The sequence below is a fragment of the Anomaloglossus baeobatrachus genome, chromosome 6 (assembly GCF_048569485.1).
Source record: "Anomaloglossus baeobatrachus isolate aAnoBae1 chromosome 6, aAnoBae1.hap1, whole genome shotgun sequence".
NCBI lineage: Eukaryota > Metazoa > Chordata > Amphibia > Anura > Aromobatidae > Anomaloglossus > Anomaloglossus baeobatrachus.
In genome coordinates this window covers 236,137,433-236,145,996 of record NC_134358.1, presented here as the reverse complement: position 1 = coordinate 236,145,996, position 8,564 = coordinate 236,137,433, and the positions used below count along the sequence as shown (strand labels likewise).

The window sequence follows — 8,564 nt, the reverse complement described above, 5'->3', positions numbered from 1 at the left end:
TTTTTTTTAAGTAAAAAAATATTTCTTCAGCATCCAATAATGATTAACTTGCTTTATTGTGGCATCACAAATACAGAAACGTTTTGACCCCCAGTATAGGTCTGGGTATTAGTCAATCTAATATAGTGGTGCACAGCCCTCCATATTTAAATCCTCTGCAACCAATCAAAACCTCAATACATATCCACCAATATATATCCTATAGCAAACATGTAAAAAAACAAAAAACATTATAATAGCATTACCAATACCCTATAAGTATCTACGTTCAAGGCCAAGTGCTATTGAGTAAAAAACTCTATAAACAATACAGACAAAGAAAAGTATGAATCTATGAGCTGACTGCAACATGTGCACTGCGCTTGTAAACAAACCAACTGGGCATGCTCAGGAAAACTATAGGTTTGTTTGCTAGTGCAGTCCACATGTAGCAGTTGGCTCACAGATTTAGGCTATGTTGTTAACATATTGCTTTATTGCTTTTATTTTTTTTCTGCAGGCAACACCTTGGCTGTAAAGAAGCTGCTTACAAACAGCATTTTTGCAGCTCTCATTTTGCGTTTTTCCCGCGTTTTTGTTGTCTTTTGGTGTAGATTATATGTAACATTTGTCTACAGTACGTTTAACCCCTTAACACTTTTTTGTTTTTGCGCTTTTGTTTTTTCTTCCCCTTATTCCAAGAACCATAACTTAATTTTTTTTATTATTTTTCCTTCTATATAGCTGTTTAATGTCTTGCTTTTTGCAGGATGAGTTGCACATTTGAAATGGCACCATTCATTTTATCATATGAATAATGGTAAGGAGGAAAAAAAAATTAAGTGGGCGGAATAGAAAAAAAAAATTGAAACCGGTAAAACCATTGATGAATTTATTTAGAGTTCATTTTATCATCAATCTGATCTGGCAGTGTGATTTTCCATTCCAGTACAATTACGTATATATCAAACATTTATATTTTTTGATTTAGTTAAGAGAGGAAAACAAATTTTGGAAAAAAAAAAATCTTGCCTGTGTCACGACGTTTCGAGAACTGTAAGTTTTACAATTTTTGGGATCTGGGGTTGTGTGGAGAGTGTTTTTTTTTTTTTTTTTTTTTGCACCCAAGCTGATGTTTTTGATATTATTTTTTGGGTTTATATGATGTTTTAATCCTTGTTGTTACATTTTTTCTTTTCTCAGTTGTTGCGGCGGCTTGGAGCTTTTTTTTTTTTTCTTCTTTACGCCATTTACAAATGGATCAATTTTATTTTATATTTTGACAGATTTATCATTTCAGAGTGCAGTGATACCAAAAATGTATTTTTTTTAATGGTTTTCATTTTCAATGGGTCAACAGGGATTGATTTGAACTCGTTTTTTGGTTTTAATATTTCTAAAAACTTTTTTTTTTTACTACTAGTCCCCTTCGAGGACTTGGAAGTTGCGATCATCTGATCGCTTGTGCTGTACAGAGCAGCACTGCTCTGATTAACAAAGTAGATTTGGAAGGAAAAAGGGTTTGGGACTCAGCACCAATGCAGTAATATAAAACTTTGAACTTTATTAGAAAATCTAAAACTAAGGTACACAGGTCATCCAAAAAAATCGCCATGCGATTTGCCTAGCGGCTTTACGCGTTTCGGACAAACGGGAAATTAAAAGCAGTCCTTAGTCATAAGCCATAATATCTTGGAGCACGGAAAAAACTGTGGAAAAACAAGCGCATAGGGTCTTACCCCAATATGTGAGGGGTGGGGGTGGGGGAGTAAAACTACTCACCAGATGTAGTTGTGAGAAGCCACAACTACTGTAATCGCATGTATCACACAATCCAAGGCTGCAGCCACCAAAACGGTAGATAACAGAGAGCACAAGAGAGTGGTGTTTAATGCCGCGCCAATAGATCACTTCAGATGATGTTCAGACCAGTGTTACTTTATTGTTTTCCAGGTCAACGCGTTTCTGGGGCATCTGCCCCCTTCATCAGGACCACCAAAGAAACAGATAACATCCAATCATTGGATGTTATCTGTTTCTTTGGTGGTCCTGATGAAGGGGGCAGATGCCCCAGAAACGCGTTGACCTGGAAAACAATAAAGTAACACTGGTCTGAACATCATCTGAAGTGATCTATTGGCGCGGCATTAAACACCACTCTCTTGTGCTCTCTGTTATAATATCTTGGAGGCAAGAGGTGTATATATAGCACTTTAGGTATGGAAAAAGAAAAAAAGCAAGCCAGAGAAACAGGAAGGGAGTTCACCTGAAAAAATGCAAATGAGAAGAAGAAGGAAAAAAAAAAATGTGTGAGAGAGGTATAAAATTAACCCTTCCAGTATTATATGGCAGAGGATATGTATTAATGGGAAGTATATTAATGTGAATACCTCTTGCCTCCAAGATATTATGGCTTATGACTAAGGACTGCTTTTAATTTCCCGTTTGTCCGAAACGCGTAAAGCCGCTAGGCAAATCGCATGGCGATTTTTTTGGATGACCTGTGTACCTTCGTTTTAGATTTTCTAATAAAGTTCCAAGTTTTATATTACTGCATTGGTGCTGAGTCCCAAACCCTTTTTCCTTCCATATCTACTCTGAATCACGGACCGGCCTGTCCGGGGGACTGCGGGCATCCATCCTTGCCTTGGAGACTTCATATGGGTGAGCTGAAACTTTCATTATTTTCCTCTCTGTTTAACAAAACATCACAATCTCCTATGAATGCCAGCTTGCACTGGGCGTACACAGGAGGATCGTCATGACAGACATAGTGGTCATCAGCTGACCCTCTGGCTGTCATGACAACCTATCTGTGGCCCACGATCACGTCACGGGAAAAATAAAAAAAATCTTTATCTTTATATAGCACTAACATATTCCGCAGCGCTTTACATACATCAGGAACACTCTCCCTATTGGGGCTTACAATCTAGAGTCCCTAGCTGTATGTCTTTGGAGTGTGTGAGGAAACCTGAGTACCCAGAGGAAACCCAAGCAAACACGAGGAGAACATACAAACTCCTTGCAGATGTTGTCCTTGGTGGGATTCGAACCCAGGACCCCAGCACTGCAAAACTGCAGTGCTAACCACTGAGCCACCGTGCCGCCGGGAACGCCAAAGGCAGCAGGGAATGATTGCGCCACCCCCCTTATAGCGTTTAAATGCCGCTGTCAGAGATTGACAGCGGGATCTAACTGGTTAACAGCCGTGGGAAGACCTCCGATCTACCCTTGGCTGTTAGAGGCGCATGTCGGCTGATTTAAATCAGCGGTCATGTGCAGGGAAAGATGCGGGCTGGTATCACTGCACTTGTATGTACCCATAGAGCAAAACTGTCCTATAACTTTTACCGCACATTGAACTGCATAAAAAGTAAAACTAATTTTTGAACTACAGTGTTTCTTTAATTTTTTTGCTTACAAAAATCAGAATAAAAAGCGATCATAGAAAGTTATGTTCTCCAAAATGGTACCAATAAAAACTTTAACGAATCCTACAAAAAAACAAGCCATCATACAACTCTGTTAGACAAAAAATAAAAATCTTATACCTCCCAAAATATGTCAACAAAAATAATTTTTGAAAATCATTTTGAGTGTGCAGATGTAGCAGAACAAAAGGCTATATAGATCTACTTTCGCTGTAATTGTAATGGCTCCCATAAGCGATAAAGTTCCTCCCCACCCCAAAAATGTAATGTGAAATCTGCACTCCCAAATCCAAATGGCCCCCTACGTTCTGCACCCCGCAGATAACACCCATGTGTATGGCATAACTTGCCGGAAGAGCCCACAAGCAGAGCACAAGGTATTGGGCTATAAGCTGACATATTTGAAATTTTCACACTGCAATCCCTTTTACCTTTTTGTTTTTGAAAAACTCCTGTAGGGCCTAAAGTCTATACACTGAGGTTTCTTTCAGGATTTTCCTGCTGTCCTGGCACTTATAGAGCTCTCCAATTGCTATCCCCAAAGTATTCCAGCAAATTGGTGTTCCAAAAGTCATCTGGTGCGCCCTAATTTCAAGCTCTGCTTTAAGGCCAAACAAAACAATAGTTTTTGACAAGATAAGAAATTGCATAAATTGTCCGGTCCATTTTCTTCTGTTTCCCTCCTGAAAATGAAAAATATTCAGCTTATATTACATTTCCAAGGCTGGGTGTCATAAGATTATGAGTAACCTAGATAAATTCTTTGAGAGGTCTTGTTTTCGAAATGTGGTCACTTGTGTGGAGTTCCTGATGTTTTGGAAGTTCAGGCGGTTTGCAATCTCTTCCAGTCAATTTAAGCACCAAAAATCAAGTGGAGCTTTACTTCCGAGTTCTGCTGTGTACTCCAAAACCCCCCCAAAAAACAAAGTTTGTACATGGAATATAGTCATGACCCATCTCTTCCAACAAGCCTACAACCTACAATAGCCCTCATTCCAGTACACCACTGCGCAACCAGCTCTGTCCTCACCTATTGTACCCTCACCCATTCCCTGTAGACTGTGACCCTCGTGGGCAGGGTCCTCTCTCCTCCTATACCAGTCTGGTTTCTATTGTTAATGATTGTTGTACGTATACCCTCTTCACTTGTAAAGCGCCATGGAATAAATGGCGCTATAATAATAAATAATAATAATGTTTGATTGAAGTTGCATAGCAAATTTTGGGCTCTGTTTTTTCCCTTAACCTCTTGTGAAAATGACAAATTTTTAATATTTTAGTGTAAAAAAAAAAAAACCCCTTATTTTTCCATTCCACTTTACATTCATTCCTCTGAAGAACCTGAAAGGTTAACAAAAAAAATATCTGAAAATAATTTAAGTTCAGTTTTTTTTTTACACAGTATCACTTTTGGGGGATTTTCAATGTATTGTCTTCCCTTCTTTCCCCCCAAGTCACTTCAAAACTGAAGCAGTCCGTAAAAAAAAATAAGTTTTGCAAATTTCCTTAAAAAAAAAAAGGTAAAATTGCAGCTACATTTTAACTCTTCAAACATCCTAACAACACAAAAAAAAAATATTGCATAAGGTGGAAAATGTTTAATGAGCACCTTTGAGCAGGATTTAACAATATAAAGTTAAAGCTTAGTCATAATGGCGCCATTATACTGATTATAATGATACTTCTGGTGAATGAATCTGATATGTGGTTATTGTTTAATCAACGGCTGAAGTTTTCTTTTAATAATATTTGTTTATAGCTGTGTGGGCTTGGGGTAGGTTTTTTTTCTACTCTTCCGACCCTCTGATTGTCTTCTGTGTTTCTGTGACGGGTCACTGATTATTCCACTGCCAGTCTTCTGGTCTTCAATAAAATGGCGCCAGAAGCAGTGCATGCACAGATCGAGATCTCCGCTTAATGAAGACATCATTGAACTGAGATCTCGATTTGCACATGCGCTGCTCAGTGTTGCCAACTATTTAGAAATTCCAGGAAGGTCCTTTAAATAAAAGGCACTTTTTTGCCATGTCCGTAAAAAAATGAAAAGGCGTCCGTGATTTTTTTTTTTTTTAAAAGTTGAAGAAACTTGTAATTATCATTTTACACTGAATGCGGCAAATGTCTTCAGAATTATGGGCTGTAGACCTGTATTACTTATAGTCATAGTGATTTTAAGTTTTTCTAATGTGTCCATAAAAATATTGTCTGTCCAGCATTTTTTCATAAAGTGTCCATGAAAAAAAAAAAAGTTGCCAATCCGGGCACTGCCTCTGGCGACATTTTAGTGAAGAGCAGCCATTTAATCAAACTGCACATGCGCTGCCCACACCAATGATGGTGATATGACGCAAAATTTCAAAAAGGAGGCAGGTCACTGAATAATCAGTGACTTGTCATACAAACACAGTAGGCAAGTGGCGTGCCAAAGTAGCAGAAGTTGACCCTACCCCTTGTCCTGCCCCGATGCACCAAAATATTATTAGAAGAAAACCCCAGTCCCTAATTAAATAAGAACCACAGATTGGATTCCTTCACCAAGTATATCAATTTACTCAGTATAACAGTGCTATTATGGCCATGTCTTTACTTTATATTGCTGAATCCTGCTGACACATTCTCTTTAACTAGTATGTGTGGAATGGCTGATTAAAAGAAGGGTCTTTATATTATTTTTTGCTCAGAAAGATAGGTTAGGGCTTATTTTCAGGGAATGTCTAATGTTGACTACTTGAATCTTGGTGCTCACCCATATGCCTGATCCGTTCCTGATACTGTACTCAAACCCGTTACAAGTGCCTGCACCTGCTCCAGTGTCTGGTCCCTTGCTGTTCCTGACCCATTCCTGGTTCCAGCCCGAGTTCCTAAGTCCATTTCTGATCCATTCATTTTTGCGGTTCCAGCCTGAGTTCCTGATTCTTTCCTAATCTATTCCTGTGTCCCAGTACCAGCCTGAGTTCCTGTATCCGTTCCTGTGTCCCAATACCAGCCTGTGTTCCTGAACCCTTGCCCGTGTCCTGGTACCAGCCTGTTTTCCTGTATCGCGAATTCATGCCTATGTCCTTGTACCAGCCTGTGTGCCTGTATGTGTTTCAGTATTTGTACAAGCTTCCACCCTGCCGGTTATCCTGATCCTGTCCCAGCAGAGCCTCTACTCCATCTTGCCTGTCTTCGCTACTGTCAGTTTCCATGGATCCAGGGACTGCCTGGCAGTGGTACATGGTGACTATCTGCAACATAAACCTAACCTCACCACCAGAGGCTCTAAAGAAGACCAGGTAGCCGCTTAGTCACGCCCCCCAGGGTAAGCCCGCTATTTGTGGTGTAGTTAATCCACATCCCAGTCCCGGGCCAGATCAGTCGATGCCATTCCATCCGTAACACATCACTTTGTGGTAATAACCTGAAAGATTCAGCATATAATAATATTTATTCATTTATATAGCACTATTAATTCCATAGCACTTTACATACATTGGCAATGCAGTGTTTTTTTTGTTTTTTTTTACAGAACACTTTAAGCTTGCTACATCAAAGATTCCTTGCCTAAAATCCGGTGTAAAAAAGCTTTTAAATGCTTTTAAGAAGCTTTGTTGCAACTCTGAGTTGTGCCAAATTGTTGCAACCAGGGGCGTAACTACTGTGGTCGCAGCGGTCGCGATTGCGATCGGCCCCGGGAGGTCAGGGGCCCGCGGCCGGCAGGCAGATCAGCAGCCAGCTTCTTTCTGTGAGAGAGGAGCTGCGCTGTTCTGCCGCAGACCACGCGGCGCGGCGGCCGCTATATGACCCAGTCGCCGCCGCTGACACCAGGCCCCCCTGCCTGGTGTCAACGGTGGCGTCACCACGCTTCCGTCACTCACCGCACCGCACTCCCGTCACCGCGCTCCCGTCACTCACCGCCCCGCGCTCCCGTCACTCACCGCACCGCGCTCCCGTCACCGCGCACACTGCAGTGCTTTGATATTGCATAGAGCGGCCGGCGCCACTCTTTGCATCATCAGTCTTCCCCCGTGCCTGCGGTGACGTCACTCCTGTGTGACTGCTCTGTTTGGTGAGAGCACAGAGCACAGGAGGACGCCTGCATCCAGGCCCCATGGAGGCCCTGGGGGGAGGGGGGGCTGGCTGCATGACACATGGAGGCCCTGGGGGGGGGGGCTAACTGCAGGACACATGGAGTCCTTGGGGGGGGGGAGGCTGGCTGCATGACTCATGGAGGCCTGGGAAGGGGCTTGCTGCATGACACATGTAGACCCTGGGGGGCTTGCTGCATGACACATGGAGGCCCTGGGAGGGGCTAGCTGCATGACACATGAAGGTCTATGGGGCTGCATGATACATGAAGGTCTATGGGGCTGCATGATACATGGAGGTCTATGGGGATGCATTATACATGGAGGTCTATGGGGATGCATTATACATGGAGGTCTATGGGACTGCATAATAAACATGAAGGACACCTTATACATGGACTAAATAAAGGCATTTTACATGGAGGAGTATGGGGCTGCATAATACAATATGAAGGTTTATGGGGCTGCATTGTAATACATATAGGACTATGGGGGCTATATTATAATATATGGAGGACTATGGAGGCTACTTTATACATGGAGGACTTTGGGGGTGCAGTATAATATATGGAGGACTATGGGGTGAATTATAATACATGGAGGACTATAGGAAATGCATTATAATACATGGAGGACTATGGAAGTGTATTCTAATATATGAAGGGTTATGTGGGACCTTTTATACTATATGGAAGGCTATGTGGGGGCCATTATAGTATTTGGAGAACTATATACAAGGGGGGACAAAGATACAAGCATGGGATGGGAATGTTTTGTGCTTAGGGAAAAAGGCTGTTTCCCTCTGTACCCAGCTTTCCCATGCTCTGCTGTACATCTTCTCTCAGCACCCAGCTTTCCCTTGCTCTGATATGGGAAAGCTGGGTGCCGAGGACAAGATGGATATTATAACATGGGAAAGCTGTGTTCTGGTATAGGGATTTCAGATCATGGGAAACCTGGGTGCTGAGGGTAAGAGCCAAGTGTCAGCGTCATTATCCTGTACCCTGAGTGTCAGTGTCATAATCCCATTCCCTAAGTGTCGGTGTACGTGGAGGGGGGGCCCCGGTCCAAATTTTGCACCAGG

General features: G+C 41.9%; 1 protein-coding gene across 2 annotated transcripts in view; it reads left to right on the top strand.

Annotated features, from left to right (window-relative positions):
* The window catches only part of HIVEP1 (HIVEP zinc finger 1), a 282,913-nt gene that overhangs the window by 73,069 nt on the left and 201,280 nt on the right, over nucleotides 1–8,564 (top strand). The gene's annotated exons all lie outside the window — the stretch shown is intronic.